Source organism: Bos grunniens, chromosome 3, assembly GCF_055505025.1.
Source record: "Bos grunniens cultivar Pamir isolate PY7600 chromosome 3, Bosgru_T2T1.0, whole genome shotgun sequence".
In the NCBI taxonomy this organism is placed as follows: domain Eukaryota; kingdom Metazoa; phylum Chordata; class Mammalia; order Artiodactyla; family Bovidae; genus Bos; species Bos grunniens.
In genome coordinates this window covers 40,389,319-40,408,072 of record NC_141167.1, presented here as the reverse complement: position 1 = coordinate 40,408,072, position 18,754 = coordinate 40,389,319, and the positions used below count along the sequence as shown (strand labels likewise).

At 36.8% G+C, this 18,754-nt stretch overlaps 1 long non-coding RNA gene across 3 annotated transcripts in view; it reads right to left on the bottom strand.

Moving 5' to 3' along the window:
* Nucleotides 1-1,350: 1,350 nt before the first annotated feature.
* Nucleotides 1,351-18,754, bottom strand: part of LOC147375526 (uncharacterized) — a 141,937-nt gene continuing 124,533 nt past the window's right edge. For 2 of the 3 annotated variants that reach the window (XR_015160204.1, XR_015160208.1), the window contains one exon: nucleotides 15,644-15,903. This is a non-coding gene — a long non-coding RNA (uncharacterized LOC147375526). Of the gene's footprint in view, nucleotides 1,938-15,643; nucleotides 15,904-18,754 lie in introns of those variants that run through there. The other variant, XR_015160207.1, reaches the window with a different exon arrangement.

Genomic DNA, 18,754 nt, shown 5'->3' with positions numbered 1-18,754 from the left:
AACCCCCCAGGGCCCACAGCCAGAGACCGTGGGACCCAGCTCCACTCCCAGTGGGCACGCACCACCACCAGAACCACCTGGGCTTCAGCCCCACGCACCAGCAGGTAGCTACCAGCCCTAGGACAACTGCCACCCCTCAGCCAGCTGTGACAGGACACAGCCCAGTCCCCAGGAGGCTGGTACCATCCCGGGGACACGATGGGCCCCAGCCCTGCCCTCTAGCAGACCAGCATCAGCTCTGAGAAACCTCGGGTCTCTCTAGCCACCACAGGGTCAGGCCCTACTCACCAGGAAGACAACACAAGCTTCTTGACACCCTGGACCCCACAGCCAGTCGTACCAGGTATCGGCCTCACACACAAGGGGTCTGATAACAGCTCTGAGACCCAAGGACCCTGCAGCCAGAGACCTCAGGACTGAGTTCTGCCTGCCAGTGGGCTGGCACTAACCACAGGATATGGTTACAACTGGAAACATAAAAATTAGGACAGAAAAACACATTGATAAAGGCAAATATACAGTCAAGGTATATCATCTATATCTACCAAAAACAGTTAAGGGATGGGCTTCCCTGGTGGCTCAGACAGTAAACAATCTGTCTGCAATGCGGTAGACCTGTGTTTAATCCCTGGGTTGGGAAGATCCCCTGGAGGAGGGCATGGCAACCTTCTCCAGTAGTCTTGCCTGGAGAATTCATGGACAGAGAGCCTGGTGGGCTACACAGTTAAGGGATACACAAGAAAATTACATGTAAAATATGATGTCAAATCAGTAATTGTGAGGGAAGGAGAGTAAAAATGCAGTGCTGTTAAAATGCATTTGAAATTAAGAAATCTCAACTTAAAATTTATATATATATATATATATGGCTGTGTGTAAACATCATGGTAACCACAAATCAAAAGTCTATAATAGATATACACCCAACACTCGACAGGAATCTAAATGTACCACTGACAATCATCAAATCACAAGAGAACAAATGACAAAGAAAGGAACAAAAAAGAACTACAAAAACAACCAAAATAATGAATAAAATGGAAGTAAGTTCATACCTATCAATAATTACTTTATATATAAATGGTCTAAATGCTCCAATCAAAAAAAAAAAAAGAACGTCTAAATGGATACTAAAACAAGACCCACACATATGCTACCTATAAGAGACTTACTTCAGATCTAAAACACAAATGAACTAAAAGTAAGGGAATGAAAAACTTTCCATGCAAATGGAAATCAAAAGGAAGCCAGGTAACACTACTTATATCAGACAAAATAGACTTTTAAAATACTAGGTTGGTAGAAAAGTAATTGTGATTTCAGACTGTAAATTTTAAGTCATTATTATTAGGCTTAAACACTTCTTTATTAGTCAAAATAGGAGTCATTACAATCAACACAGAGAGAATTAAGTTTTTGCCAGAGAGAACTAAGTTTTATTCCTGTAGGGTAAAATCCGTGCTTCAGGATTTGACGAACACGTGGAAAGCATTTTCTGCCTCCTGCTGGTTATGGAAGAGTTTTCCCTGAAAAAGTTGTTGAGATGCTTGAAGAAGTGGTGGTTGCTGAGAGGTCAGGTGAATATGGCACGTGAGGCAAAACTTCATAGCCCAATTTGTTCAACTTTTGAAGTACTGGTTGTACAACGTCATCAGAAGAACTGGGCTCATTCTGTTGACCGATACTGGCTTGTAGGTATTGCAGTTTTCAGCACACCTCATCTATTTGCTGAGCATACTTCTCAGACGTAACATTTTCGCTGGGATTCAGAAACCTGTAGTGGACCAGACTGGCAGCAGACCACCAAACAGTAAACATGACCTTTTCTTGGTGCAAGTTTGGCTTTGGGAAGTGCTTTGGAGCTTCTCGGCCCAACCACTGAGCTGGTCATCCGCCAGTTATTGTATAAAAAAACACTTTTTGTCACTCGTCACAACCTGTGCAAGAAATTGCTCATTGTTTTTATGTAGAATAAGAGAGAGCAACGCTTCAAAATGATGAGTTTTTTTTATTTTCACTCAGCTCATGAGGCACCCACTTAATATAGATTTTTTACCTTTCCAATTTGCTTCAAATGCTGAATGACTGAAGAATGGTCATTTATTCTATGACCCCTTGTTCATTATTTGTGGGAATGTAAATTATTGTAATCACTATAGAAAATAGTATGAAGGTTCCTCAAAAAAATAAAAACAGATCTGCAGTGCTATCCTTAGATATGTATTTTAGAATACTGAATATATTAATCCAAAATAGTAAACATGTATCCCAATGTTTATAGCATTATTTACAATAGTCAAGTTATGGAAGCTAAGGGTCCATCAAAAGATGAATGGTTAAAGAAAAAGTGGTGTATATATACAATGGAATACTACTCAGCCATAAAAAAGAATTTGAAATTTTGCTATTTGTACCAACATGGATGCATCTGGAGGGTATTATGCTGAATAAAATAAATAAGACAGAGAAAGACAAATATTGTATGTTATCACTTATTTGTGAAATCTAAAAAATAAAGCAAACTGAATATAACAAAACAGAAGCAGGTTCACAAATATAGGGAACAATCAGTGGGGAGAGGGTGGGGGAGGGACAAGACAGAGGTATGCAATTAAGAGATACAAACTACTGTGTATAAAATAAATAAGCTACAAGGATATATTGCATAGGAGATGAAACATAGCCAACATTTTATGATAACTTTAAATGGAGTATAATCTATAAAATTGTAAATCCCTATGTTGTATACCTGAAATTAATATAATATTGTAAATCAATTACACTTCAATAAACAATATATAGGCAGGAGGATACAAAAGTATCACGTGTTATTAGAAATTATGTCTTTTAAGGTAATGGTTATAATGAAGTTTACATTTTCTCATAAGAATAATGTTTTAATTGGGAGTTAAGTTTCAGATAAATCCATGAACAATATGTCAAGGAAGCAAAGAAAGAACTTGATAAATCTAAATTGATTCAAAAGCGTTTATTTGTATTACAAATGGATACATTTCCATTGATGGTATTTGTTTTTCAATGGTTCTAATGTAGCAAACATTATTATTAGTTAAAAGTTGAACCTATATGTTTTTTAAAAGCAATATGAATTGGACATTTTTAGCTATTAGTTTGCTTGAAGTCTCTGAATTTTGAGGATATTCTAGTAGCTTTGAAAAGTTCACTCTTATTCAGAGGCTATTTCCTGAAAGATTAAGATAATGATTTCTTTTTATACGAATTTCTCTATATGAACTTGCCGATAGCAAGAGAGGATTTCAAAATAATTTTGCCAACGTTATGTCAACTTTCAATTTGAGATGATTGTTTATATTAAGAGGCTTTTCAATCTCTAAATATTTGAGAACTCCACTGTGGATTTTGCGGGATCCTAGTGCTCACAATTGCCCTCAGGCAGGCTCTATGGTTTTTGTTTTCATTTGTTTTTCTTCCTAGGCCCACCAATGAATATAAAAGGCAAACATGAAGAATAAAATAAAGCATTAAAAGATAAGGTCAGGAGCTGGCGGAAGAGGTAAAGCATTGACTTGCATGGCCAGAATTCTGTCCTTTTTGGGTTACAGATGAGTGGTATGTGGGAGAGGCTGAGTTTCCCTCCAGCTGATGATGAGACTCTGGATATTTCACACGTCCTCCTCTAAGAAATTCTGTACTTTTCTGAACCAGTGCCAGGGGCTCTACTCAGCGCTCTTAAAAAGTAAAGAGTAGTACAGACACTAATGAAATAAAATACGAGAATCCATGATTGTCCTGTATTCCAAATTTTACTTCTTTAGAAGCTATATATCCAAGTGTTATTGGTTTCTAGGTAATATGATATACAGTGACTTTATTTTCTTTTTGCTGATTTACATTTTCTAGTTTTTCTATAATAAATATTTAAGACATTTATGGAAATAAAAAGTGGGGAGAAGAATGCTGAATATAAAAAGTGAAAATCATTTGCATGTTTTCCCCTCTTTTCTTGATCTTGTTTTCTTAACCTTGTTTTCATCTTTTTTATATCCTTGCCACCAGACAATCTATAAACCAACTAAACCACAAGTAAAGATTCCAGGCTTTGTGCTAATACTTGCTTGGCTATTTACAGCTCTGAAATGAATGTAAGAAATTCAGGTTATTTTTCTTCACCATAGCATTAGTTGTTCAGTCGTGTCTGACTCTGCAACGCCATGGACTGTAGCCTGCCAGGCTCCTCTGTCCATGAAATTCTTCAGGCAAGAATACGGGAGTGGGTTGCCATTTCCTTCTCCAGGGGATCTTCCCGACCCAGTAATCAAATCCCAGTCTCCTGAATTGCAGGCTGATGTTTTACCAACTGAGCTACGAGGGAAGCCATGTTCTTTCTCATACTGAAAAATAATAACCAGCTTAAATGGTTATTATTATTACTCCTCCTCGATCAAACAGGAGTTTATAAATAAGCTATTCCACTTGATGGTGTCACTAAAAGCTGTTATATGAAGATTCTGATGAAGATTCTATTATCAGGGAAAATGTTTAAGGTATCCATGTTTGATTTTTAAAAGCAGTATAAAAATTACATGGGCAATAAATTTACATTTAAAAGAAAAGCCACTAGAAAGAAATATACCAATGTGTAAATAATTTTTATTTTTATGGTGCTACATGTAAAAGCACTACAGAAAGGCCAATTAGTAGGGGGTCAACCAACATTAGTTAAATTTCAATTTGGAATTTTACTTTTAAGGACTCTCTCATACAGAGATAATCCACAGTAGGAGAGGGGCAATTTATATGAAATGTATTCAGCAGACTCCTAAATGAATAAGAAATTGGAAATGAGCTAAATATTGAAAACTAGGTATGTGGTAAATAAAACAAATTTGATTACAAATATGAACCAATCTCTGTGATTTCAGATTAAGGCTAATGATAATTTACAAGAGATAAAAATAAGATTTTAGGTGCTTTCTTTATGCCCCTTGCAATCTGTGAAAGCATCTACATGTATACTAACAATTTTAAAGAGTATCATTGAAGGAACATTTGTTGAAGACATTCTAATTAAAGTGTACCAAAAGATGAGTCTGTCTTGCCTGTTGAGCAGTTTGTAACTACTAGGTAAATAAGGATAGTCGAAAGAAATTAAAAGTTTGTTTTTACTCTTTAGTCTTGGTGAGATTTTCAGAGTTCCCAGAATTTCTTTGATCTTCACAAAATTCTGGAATAACCACTAAAACATTTTTTACTAGGCTTTAGTATCTTAAAAAATTCCATTATAAGGGGTTTAATTATGAGATTTGGTGCCATAGTGTTTCAGTTATTGGTTCTGGATGTGGCGGCATGTGGCAAAGACTTAGGTAATATTCTTCCTTAAAGGCATCGTACTTTAAATATGTTTATCCTTTAAATTTATAAAATAAGTTGTGTATGGTGATTTCCATTTGAAAAAATGGGCATTTCCTTGTCTTAAGAGCAAAATGGACTTAACATTTTTTGTTATGAACCAAAGAAATGTTATAAATTTTTGTAACTGATTTAAATATTATCTCAAATTGGAAATATTTTCCCACAAACATTTATATTAACTTGTCAGCATAAAACATGCCATAATTCTTTTAAAAACCCAAACTTTAACATCTCTATTTTTTTCTGATCCTCAAGGAAATGTTTTTGTGTATTTTGTAATGTAATCAGTGAATGCATTTGATTTGTGTTGTTTCATCTATTTACTCTTATATCAAAACATATTACCAAATGTGAATATTTCTCATATTTTAAAAAATCAACATTTTTAGCCATCTAAAGTATTAATTCTTTCTGAGGACTAAATGAATTATACATTTAATTGAAAACTCACCTCTTACATTTCAAAAAAATGCAGAGAAGGCATTTATTCTATGAGAAATGTTTTTATAGAAAAATCTACATAATCAGGAGCATGTTCTCTCTCCAGGCAATCTCCTACTAATCTTGCTGCTTCAACTGTAAGTCCAGTTGAAAAAGATTCACTAATCTTTTTCTGCAGCTCTGATCTCTTTTTAGAATTCTAATCATGGATTCCAAGCTGCCTTCTAGACTTGTCCACTGAGATGTCATGATATAAATTTATTTTCTTGATTAATAAATAGATTCTGTTAACAAATACCTTTTTGCTCTTCAACATTTGTATTTTATATGTAACGGAAAGGGATTCTTTATTACTTTCATAGCAATACATTGTCTTCCCTAGAGGGGAGAAAAGAAGTCTTTTGAAGAGAGATTCTTAGCAAAATGTGCCTGAAAGTAACAAGTGGAGAGGCAGTGGGATTATCAAGAGGGGTTTGTTGCCTGGTGGTTCCTCCCACTGAAGAATGTCAAGATCAACATCTTTCAGTTCAGAGTTAAGAATATGGTTCTTGAGGTGGTGACAGAAGGTGGCAGAAAGTGCAATTTGAACTTGGCATTTGTAGGGAGAATAGAAGGATAGAATGCTGAAGTTGAAGGTCCAATACTTTGGCCACCTGATGCAAACAGCTGACTCATTGGAAAAGACACTGATGCTGGGAGAGATTGAAGGCAGAAGGAGAAGACGGTGAGAGAGGATGAGACGGTTAGATGACATCACTGATTCAATGGACATGAATTTGGGCACACCATGGAGGTGGTGAGGGACAGGGAGGCCTGACGTGCTGCGGTCCATGGGATCGCAGAGAGTTAGACATGATTTGGTGACTGAACAACAACAACAGAAGGACAGAAAAGAATAAGGAAAAGGATTTCCAGATTTCCCCTTTTTCTTACCAAAAGTGATCAGTTTCTTGAGATGGCATAAAAGATCTACTTTTACAGTCTTCTAGGATATCTTCTAGGTATCTTCCCAACTCAGGGACTGAACCCAAGTCTCCTGTGTCTTCTGCATTGTAGAGGGATTCTTTACTGCTGAGCCCATATATATATGGGCTTCCCTGGTGGCTCTGATGGTAAAGAATCTGCCTGCAATGTAGGAGACCCAGGTTCAACCCCCTGGGTCAGGAAAGATCCCCTGGAAAAGGGAATAGCTACCCACTCTAGTATTCTTAAGACAGAGGAACCTGGAGGGCTACAGTCCACGGGGTCGCAAAAAGATGCACACGACTGAGTAGCTAACACTCACTCAGTGCTTACATATAGTATATAGTATGTATATACTTTTAAAAATCCTTCATGGTCCCACCATGAGGGACAAAGTTACAAGTTCTTGAAAAATGGAAGTTCAGAAAGAAAGGGAGTAAATCGTAGGAAGAATTTAAATGAGTTACCAGAAATTAGATTGAAAGTTTTAGTTTGCTTTGATTACTAGAAGTCCAATCTGAGTTGCAGGGTGTTCTCACTCGTGGTACAATTTTAAAGTGAACCCAGAAGAATTATGAAAGGAAATTGGTTTGGAATGCTGGAGCTGCAGCTACTAAGTCAGTTTTCACTGGGATCACCTCTCTTTCTTTTAAATGTACTTCCTATGGTGTTGGAGGACTTTCCAGCTTTTCCTTCTAATGCACCAGTTCCTTTGAACTCAAGTACTAGGATTTCCAAATATACATATCTCACTCAAAACCGGATACAGTATTTGGCACATGGATTGTAGTAAGAGAACATTCAGGAAAAGTAGTAGTACACTGCTTCCTTATAAAAGTTTCCAAAATCTGTTTATAAATTCTTTGTAAAATATATATTTTTAATCTCATAATAGCATTTTCATATTACTTATGTTATTTCACCTTTTTTTCTCAAGTCTCTCTTTTCACATGTTGAGGTTTGCATTTGTTCCTTACATATTATTTGCTATGTCAGATAGTTATTTGTAACACTTTTATGTAATCTCTTTAAAAATTATTCTTTTGCTTATTCCACAAATACTGGTTGACGATCTATGTTGTGCTTGGTCCTGTACCAGAGCCTGATAACAGTGAAAAAAATACAAGATAGGCTCCAGCCATCTAAGAAAAGAGAGACTATTGTTTAAAAAGTCATACAAGTAATGTACAACTATGACTTGTGCTTAGAGAGTTTTAAGTGAGAATTGAAGGGAGTTCCTCTTGTATGTCCCAGGTTTGGGATTCTAGATCTACTATTTCTAGCTTAGAAAATTAAATTTTCAAAAAGCATGTACACAGACTGGCTTTTAAAAATAAAGGCATAGCAGTGTTCTACAAGGTCACAGATATTGGTATCCACATAGTTTTTAAAAATCTTTTCTATATTAATTCTTCTATTTATAGCCACTCAGTATGTAAAATGCAGCTGCCTGTGTATTCCTCCTAGTTGTAAATGACACAACAAAGTCTTAGCTTAATTAAAAGACTATAAAGAGAGGGAAAATCCCAGCTCCTTTCCCTTTTCTTCTGCTATCAATAGGATTAGGATATTTCTCCATCCAACTTTGCTTTCAGAGGCCTATCACAGACATTCTCAGAACCACTAGTTAATGAGAGGTATTACCAAGTCAGGGGGAGGGAGAAAAAGGCTTATTTTCCAATTATGAATGTACGGATTCATTAACACTGACTTGAGCATTCATTTTAGATTGAGGTTGTCATGGACTTGCAATTTAACAATAGTGGAATGTGGATCTCTGTCATCTTTCATCAATCTTACATGAGATGCCATTTAAGAAGCAGAGTAAAGGGGGTTGAAAAGGACTAAAATGTTCCTTGCCAAAGTCAAAATTATATAAACTTGCTGAAGAACCCTAAGTTGTTTTACTCATCTTTGGCCAATCTCAAAATGCATGACAATAATGGCTTATTATACAGACTTTAAAGTAGACACTAAGAAATCCAAAATAGAAACATCATTACTCATCCAAAACCTACTTGAAGTCCATGGAAAAGTTAATGATAATGTTAGAAAAAACATTAAGTACAAGAGGTTAAATATTTACTCATTTATTTTTTAATATTTATGAATGTACCAATATTTCTACAAGATACACCTCCTTAGAGATGCAGCACCAACCAAAAGTATAATCAATTTTAATAGAAAGCATCATATTACTTTAACTAATAGTATTGTTCAAGTCACCATCTCAAACTACTTTTCTTAACCTAAATGTGCTGTGGTTTTAGGATAATATTTTATACCTTTATTTGTCACATGAGCTGGAAGTAAGAACTCTGAGAGAAATACCAACAACCCCAGATATGCAGATGATGCCACTTTAATGGCAGAAAGAGAAGATGATTTAAAGAGCCTCTTGATGAAGATGAAAGAGGAGACTGAAAAAGCTGGCTTAAAACTCAACACTCAAAAAATATAGATCATGGCATCTAGTCCTGGTGGGGAAAATGTGGAAACAGTGTCAGATTTCATTTTCTTGGGCTCCAAAATCACTGTGGACAGTGCCGGCAGCCACAAAATTAAGACTCTTGCTCTTTGGAAGAATAGCTATGACAAACCTAGACAGTGTATTAAAAAGTAGAGACATCACTTTGCCAACAAAGGTCCATCTTATCAAAGCTATGGTTTTTCCAGTGGGTCATGTATGGATGTGAGAATTGGCTTATAAAGAAAACTGAGCTCCAAAGAATTGATGCTTTTGAACAGTGGTGTTGGATAGGCTCTTGGACTTCAAGGAGATCAAACCAGTCATTCCTAAAGAAAACAAACCATGAATATTCATTGGAAGCACTGGAGCTGAAGCTGAACTTCCAATACTTTGACCACCTGATGCGAAGAGCTGACTCATTGGAAAAGACCCTAATGCTGGGAAAGATTGAAGGCAAGAGGAGAATGGGGTGACAGAAGATGAGATGGTTGGATGGCATCACTGACTCAATGGACATGAGTTTGAGCAAACTCTGGGATATGGTGATGGACAGGGAAGCCTGGCATGCTGTAGTTCATGGGGTCGCAAAGAGTCAAACATGATGAAGTGACTGAACAACAAAATTTGTCACATATCAGTGGCTCAGATAACACTTTCAAAATTTTTGTCCATATCCAGGTAACGGTTTCACTTTAATTTCTTCATATTTTTGTTTAAATTGATGAGTTTTAACTTAGCCTATCCTGAGTGATGAAGTACATAATTTCATATTAGTAATTGTGTCAGTCAGTTCATTTCAGTCGCTCAGTTGTGTCCAACTCTTTGCGACCCCATGAACTGCAGCACACCAGGCCTCCCTGTCCATCACCAACTCCCGGAGTTCACACAAACTCATGTGCATTGAGTCGGTGATGCCATCCAGCCATCTCATCCTCTGTCGTCCCCTTCTCCTCCTGCCCCCCAATCCCTCCCAGCATCAGGGTCTTTTCCAATGAGTCAACTCTTCGCATGAGGTGGCCAAAGTATTGGAGTTTCAGCCTCAGCATCAGACCTTCCAATGAACACCCAGGACTGGTCTCCTTTAGGATGGACTGGTTGGATCTCCTTGTAGTCCAAGGGACTCTCAAGAGTCTTCTCCAACACCACACTTCAAAAGCATCAATTGTTCGGCGCTCAGCTTTCTTCACAGTCCAACTCTCACATCCATACATGACCACTGGAAAAACCATAGCCTTGACTAGATGGACCTTTGTTGGCAAAGTAATGTCTCTGCTTTTGAATATGCTATCTAGGTTGGTCATAACTTTCCTTCCAAGGAGTAAGCGTCTTTTAATTTCATGGCTGCAATCACCATCTACAGTGATTTTGGAGCCCCCCAAAATAAAGTCTGACACTGTTTCTACTGTTTCCCCAACTATTTCCCATGAAGTGATGGGACCAGATGCCATGATCTTAGTTTTCTGAATGTTGAGCTTTAAGCCAACTTTATCACTCTCCTCTTCTACTTTCATCAAGAGGCTTTTTAGTTCCTCTTCACTTTCTGCCATAAGGGTGGTGAACAGTATGAAAAGGCAAAATTATAGGATACTGAAAGAGGAACTCCCCAGGTTGGTAGGCGCCCAATATGCTACAGGAGATCAGTGGAGAAATAACTCCGGAAAGAATGAAGGGATGCAGCCAAAGCAAAAACAATACCCAGTTGTGGATGTGATTGGTGATAGAAGCAAGGTCTGATGCTGTAAAGAGCAATACTGCATAGGAACCTGGAATGTTAGGTCCATGAATCAAGGCAAATTGGAAGTGGTCAAACAGGAGATGGCAAGAGTGAACATTGACATTCTAGGAATCAGAGAACTAAAATGGACTGGAATGGATGAATTTAACTCAGATGACCATTATATCTACTACTGTGGGCAGGAATTCCTTAGAAGAAATGGAGTAGCTATCATGGTCAACAAAAGTCTCTGAAATGCAGTACTTGGATGCAATCTCAAAAATGACACAATGATCTCTGTTCGTTTCCAAGGCAAACCATTCAATATCATGGTGATCCAAACCTATGCCCCAACCAGTAACACTAAAGAAGCTGAAGTCGAACTGTACTATGAAGACCTTTTAGAACTAACACCCAAAAAAGATGTCCTTTTCATTATAGGGGACTGGAATGCAAAAGTAGGAAGTCAAGAAACACCTGGAGTAACAGGTAAATTTGGCCTTGGAATATGGAATGAAGCAGGGCAAAGGATAATAGAGTTTTGCCAAGAGAACGCACTGGTCATAGCAAACACCCTCTTCCAAAAACACAAGAGAAGACTCACACATGGACATCACCAGATGGTCAACACCGAAATCAGATTGATTATATCCTTTGCAGTCAAAGATGGAGAAGCTCTATACAGTCAACAAAAACAAGACCGGGAGCTGACTGTGGCTCAGATCTTATTGCCAAATTCAGACTTAAATTGAAGAAAGTAGGGAAAACCACTAGACCATTCAGGTTTGACCTAAATCAAATCCCTTATGATTATACAGTGGAAGTGAGAAATAGATTTAAGGGACTAGATCTGATAGACAGGGTGCCTGATGAACTATGGATGGAGGTTTGTGACATTCCTGTACAGGAGACAGGGATCAAGACCATCCCCATGGAAAAGAAATGCAAAAAAGCAAAATGGCTGTCTGGGGAGGCCTTACAAATAGCTGTGAAAAGAAGAGAGATGAAAGGCAAAAGAGAAAAGGAAAGCTATACCTATTTGAATTCAGAGTTCTGAAGAATAGCAAGGAGATCTAAGAAAGCCTTCCTCAGTGATCAATGCAAAGAAATAGAGGAAAAGAACAGAATGGGAAAGACCAGAGATCTCTTCAAGAAAATTAGAGATACCAAGGGGACATTTCATGCAAAGATGGGCTCAATAAAGGACAGAAATGGTATGGACCTAACAGAAGCAGAAGATTAAGAAGAGGTGGCAAGAATACACAGAGGAACTGTACAAAGAAGATCTTCATGACCCAGATAATCACGATGGTGTGATCACTCACCTAGAGCCAGACATCCTGGAATGTGAAGTCAAGTGGGCCTTAGGAAGCATCACTATGAACAAAGCTAGTGGAGGTGATGGAATTCCAGTTGAGCTATTTCAAATCCTGGAAGATGATGCTGTGAAAGTGCTGCACTCAATATGCCAGCAAATTTGGAAAACTCAGCAGTGGCCACAGGACTGGAAAAGGTCAGTTTTCGTTCCAATCCCAAAGAAAGGCAATGCTAAAGAATGTTCAAACTACTGCACAATTGCACTCATCTCACACGCTAGTAAAGTAATGCTCAAAATTCTTCAAGCCAGGCTTCAACAATACGTGAACCATGAACTTTCAGATGTTTAAGCTGGATTTAGAAAGGGCAGAGGAACCAGAGATCAAATTGCCAACATCTGCTGGATCATCAAAAAAGCAAGAGAGTTCCAGAAAAACATCTATTTCTGCTTTATTGACTATGCCAAAGCCTTTGACTGTATGGATCACAGTAAACTGTGGAAAATTCTGAAAGAGATGGGAATACCAGACCACCTGACCTGCCTCTTGAGAAACCTATACGCAGGTCAGGAAGCAACAGTTAGAACTGGACATGGAACAACAGACTGGTTCCAAATAGGAAAAGGAGTACATCAAGGCTGTATATTGTCATCCTGCTTATTTAACTTATATGCAGAGTATATCATGAGAAATGCTGGGCTGGAAGAAGCACAAGCTGGAATCAAGATTGCTGGGAGAATATCAATAACCTGAGTAATTGTATACCAGCCCTCAAATTTTGCATTTGAATTTCCCAAAATCCTTTAGTGATTGCAAAAGTACAAATACACAAAGTGAGAACCCCAAAAAAATGGCTAGGAGGAAGAGATTTTAGTAGCTGCATGGAGCTGGGGAGAAAGAGTTTAAAGTTCAAATTCTGCCACGTTAGAAAGATTTATTAAACATCTTAGACTTTTCACGAATACCTCAGAAAAGCCATGTCTTATAAGTAAGCCCAGGACTAAGGACTCTACCTAGAACTGAATTCAAAATGAAAATAAATCCACTGTAACAAAACTTGAAACAAGTTTTCACTTATGATTAATACATTTCATATGCGTGGTTACCAGAGGCAGAGTGGAGGGAGGAGGTATTGGAGCAAGGTGGTCAAAAGGTACAAATTTCTGGTAATAAGATAGACAAGTACAAGAGGTGTAATGTAGAACCAGATGATTATATTTAATACTGCTGTATGATATACAAGAAAGTTGTTAAGAGAGTAAATCATAAGAGTTCTCTTTCAAGAATAATTTCCCCCCCCTTTCTTTATATTATATCTATATGAGATGATATTAACCTATTGTATTAATCATTTCACAATACATGTAAAGCAAACTATCATGATGTATGCCAACTTATCCAGTGATGTATGCCAATTTTCTCTCAATAAAACTGAAAAAAAAAAAAGGTTAATGTGATGTACCAATAACTTAACTGTATGTTAGTACAAATTCAGCTGTCTTTCAAAAATACAGTATCTCTGTAATGTATCACCCACACTGTCCAGGATAAAATAAATTATTAGACACTTGAAGAAACAGGAACATATAAACAATCAATCAAAGAGAAAATGTACTCAAGACTTTTTCATTAGCATTGAGACTGGGATTTTAAAACAACTTTTATAAATATATTAATGGATAAAAAAGAAAAGATGAGAAAAACTGGTGAACAGACAGGGAATCCCCAAAAAGAAATGGAAACTATAAAATGACAAACTTGAAATTCTACAGCTGAAAATACAATATCAGAGAAGAAAAAATCACTGGATAGTATTTAAAAGATCAGATAATGCAGAAAAAGAACAAGCCAATTTAAAGACAAGTGAACAGGAATTTTCAAACTGAAAAAGAGAGGAAAAAAATAATTGAAAAAATTAGCCAAACTGCAGTGACTTGTGGGACAACAAGCTGACTGGATAATTGGAGTATCAGAAAAAAGGAGACAGTGTGGGGTAGAATTTTTTTCTTAAGCAGTGTGTTAAACATTTCCTTAACTTAGTGGAAATATTTCAATCCACAATTCCAAGTAGCTCAGAGAACTCTTAAAAGGAAAAATATGAAGAACACCACATCTATGCAAATGATAGTCCAATTGCTAAGACCAAAAGATAAAAAGAAAATTTTTTAAACAGAGAAAATATATAAGAATGATATCTTATTTTTATCAGAAAATAATGGAACTAAAATAAAACAGAATAACATCATTAAAGTGTTGAAATGAAAAGCTATCAACTTAGCATTCTATATCCAGTAAAAATATCCTTCAACAATGAAGAATAATAGAGATTTTTCAGATAAAAGAATGGTGAAAGGATTTATTTTATGCAGAAATTCTTGAAAAAACATATTAAAAGAAATTCTTGAGTCTGAAAGGAAATCGTGCCAGCTGGAAATATGAATCTATAGGAAGGACTTTGGAATAAATGGTAAATTTGTAGATACATATAGTTTACTATTTTTCTTCTCTTAGTTTCTCTAAGGATGATTAAACTTTTAAAGCAAAGATAATAATGGTGTATTATGAAAGTTTATAATATATAAAAGCAACATATATAACAATAAGTACACAAGCAATAATTGCACAGGAGGGGAAATGAATGAGTTCATATTGTTGTAAGGTACATTATACAGGAAAAAATTTTATATGAATAGTTATAGTTAAAAAACTAATAAAGTAAAATAAAGATATTCAACCCAAAAAAAGATGGAAAGGAGGAATAATTGAAACAGAAAGAATGAATAAAAAACAAATAGCAAGACTGAAGTCCAACAATATCATTAATTTCATTAAATGCAAATAGATTAACATTTGAGTTATAGAGATTGTCAGTTCAGATAAAAACTCAAAACTCAGTAATGTTTATAAGAGATGAAGTTTAAACATAAAGACATGGATAATCTGAAAGTAAAATGATGAAAAAAGATATATCATGAAAAGGTTAAGCCCAAGAAAGCTAGTGTGGCTATGTTAATAACTGAAAAAGCAGACTTCTAACTAAAAACTACTGGCAGAGATAAATAGAAATATTTTGTAATAATATAAAGGTAAATTCAGTTCTAAATATGTATATACTTTGTAATGGAGAGGGAAGCTATACAAAGCAAAATATGTCAGAATATAAGGAAACTAGATAAAAAGTCATAATCATAGCTGAAGCTGTTAATACCCTCACCCCTCTCAGTTCAGTTTAGTTCAGTTCAGTCGCTCTGTCGTGTCTGACTCTTTGCGACCCCATGAATTGCAGTACGCCAGGCCTCCCTGTCCATCACCAACTCCCGGAGTTCACCCAAACTCATGTCCATGAGTTGGTGATGCTATCCAGCCATCTCATCCTCTGTTGTCCCCTTCTCCTCCTGCCCCCAATCCCTCCCAGCATCAGGGTCTTTTCCAATGAGTCAACTCTTCGCATGAGGTGGCCGAAGTACTGGAGTTTCAGCTTTAGCATCATTCCTTCCAAATAACACCCAGGGCTGATCTCCTTAGGATGGACTGGTTGGACCTCCTTGCAGTCCAAGGGACTCTCAAGAGTTTTCTTCAACACCATAGTTCATCCCTCTCAATAACTGATAAAACAGGTAGTAGGAAAAAAATCAATAAGGGCTATGGTTAGACAACTAACATGACTTAACTGACTACTATAAATAAATAAATACTATAAATACTACTACTATAAATTTGCAGTGTACACATTTTTTTCAAGTACACATGAAACATTTATCAAGACAGACCATATTTTCACCTATTTTTTAAAAACTCCATAGATTTCAAGAATTAGATATCCTACAGAGTATATAGTTTAACCACAATAGAATTAAATTAGAAATTAATAATGAAAAATATTTAGAACATTCTATATATTTAGAAATTGTGTAAAACATTTCTAAATAAATCATGGGTCAAGAAAAAGTCACAAACAAAACAGAAAATCTTTGTAACTAAATGATAATCAAAACACAAGTTAAAAATTTTGTGGGATATAGCTAAAGATGTGATTAGAGGAAATTTTATAGCTGTACATGAATATCTTGAAAAAGAAGACAGATTTAAAAGCCATCATCTAAGATTTTCACATAAATGTTAGAAAAAGCCCAGCAGAATAAACACAAAGTACATAGAAGAAGGAAATAGAAATGAGTGGAAATAAATGAGACAAGCAATAAAAAAGTAAAAAAATTAATAGAGTCAATAGTTGATATTTTGAAGGATTAACAAAATGAATAAATCCTACTACCAATACTGGTGTATTAATATCTAGAGTGAAAAAGAATTAATAGCTTTAAAAATGAGGTGTCAGGCCCAAGGTGATCATAACAGGAAGACTGGAGCAGAAAGGTTGTCCCCTCCCAACTGCACAGTGACAGGTCTGAAGGTCAGTGGCGGTGGATGAGAGCTTTGCCCTGGTTCGTATAGTTCTCCACTACGCCTTGCAACCCTGCTCGACCCACACCTGCAAAGGCAGTTGCCACGTTGAGGGAACCAGCTCAGAACATCTGCTTCCCTTCTTGTCCTCCACAAAGAAATTTTGCATCAGCTCATGGCCAACTGCTATAACAGAGTATGCATCATACTGAAACGGAGCAGGACCCTAAGGTCCTTGCCTCCACCTCCACCCCCCATATCCTCAGTCTGCCTTCTGTCTGTGGAAAAAATTTAGCCCAAGAATAAGTTTAACCAGAGAAATGAGAAAATGCAGAAAAAAAGGAAAACAGTCTCAAAGGAGGCCAAATAATAATAATGTACTCATTAAGCATAGTCAAGGACCTTTAGTTTTCTCTCAAGGGCTATAGATACTATCCTGAGCTATATCTTGTAATATATCTCATAGATACTGAAACCCCTACGAGGAGGAAGAAGTTAAGTACATGATGACCAGATGGCCCATGATGACCATACCCATGATATAAGCTGCCACAATTCCAAGAACTGGCTTCAAAGAAATGGAAACAAATTGACTCTGGAAATGAACATTAACTGTACCTAAAACAACCAAGGTAACACTGGGCAGATCACTGATGACACATTTGAAGATGACTGTCAGAGTTGACTATGCTGTTTCTGCATGTACCCCTCTCCCTCTGTCTAGAAAGGCTCTTACTGATTGTCAGTGAGGAGGCAGGAAATCAGCCTCTGGACAAACACTGACCTTTTCCTGCCCCCGCCGCCCCCTCCATTGTTGGCATCTGAAATAACGCAAACTTCCCTTTCTACCAAAAAAAGAATGAAAAAGAAGGAATAATTTCAGATCTTAAAAACATTAAAAGGAAATAATAAGAGAATACTGCAGCCATGAAATTAAAAGATGCCTGCTCCTTGGAAGAAAATCTATGACAAACCAGACAGTGAATTAAAAAGTGAAGACATTGCTTTGCCAACTAAAGTCTATACAGTCTAATCTATGGTTTTTCCAGTAGTCATGCATGGATGTGAGTGTTGGAATAAAGGAAGCTGAGCACCAAAGAATTGATGCTTTTGAAGTGAGCTGGAGAAGACTCTTGAGAGTCCCTTGGACAGAAAGGTATCAAACCAATCAATCCTAAAGGAAATCAACCCTGAATATTCATTGGAAGGACTGCTGCTTAAGTTGAAACTCCAATACTATGGCCACCCGATGTGAATAACTAACTCACTGGGAAAAATCCCTGATGCTGGGAAAACTTGAGGGCGGGAGGAGAAAGGAGCAATAGAAGGTGAGATGGTGGGAAGGCATCACCAACTCAATGGACGTGAGTTTGAGCAAGCTCTGGGATATGGTGATGGACAGGAAGGCCTGGTGTGCTGCAGTCCATGGGGTCACAAAGAGTTGGACATGACTTAGCAACTGAACAACAACAACAACGTGGTAAATAATTAAAGCAATATGATATTGATGCAATGATAGATAACTGACCAGTAGAACAGAAGAGTCCATCTGCAGAGCCACAGTATGTGGTACCTACTTTATATAACAAATGAAACGCTACAGTGGAAAGGCATTTTTCTGCATAAACCAGCATTGAGTGAATTGGAGATGTATGTGAAAAAATTTTTACCTGGAAATGTGCCCAACACTACATTGGGCTATGTTAAAACTAACAGCATCTGTTCATCAAAATATCTTGAGTGAAAAAATAACCCAGATTAAGAGCAGATATTCGCAATACATGTATTTGACAAAGGACTCCTATCAAACCTACGTAATAAACTCCTACAAAGTAATAAAGAGAAATAATTCATTTAGGAAAAAAAAAAGGCAAAAACTTGAACAGTCACCTCATGAAGGAATGTAGAAAACTGGTCAATAAACATGAAAAAGTTCTCAACTTCATTAGTCTTTAGGAAAAAGCAAATTAAAACCACCATGAGATACCACTGCTCCCGTCTGAATGGCTAAAATTAAAAGGTTAGGAGAATTCCAAGTGTTGATGTGATTGTGGA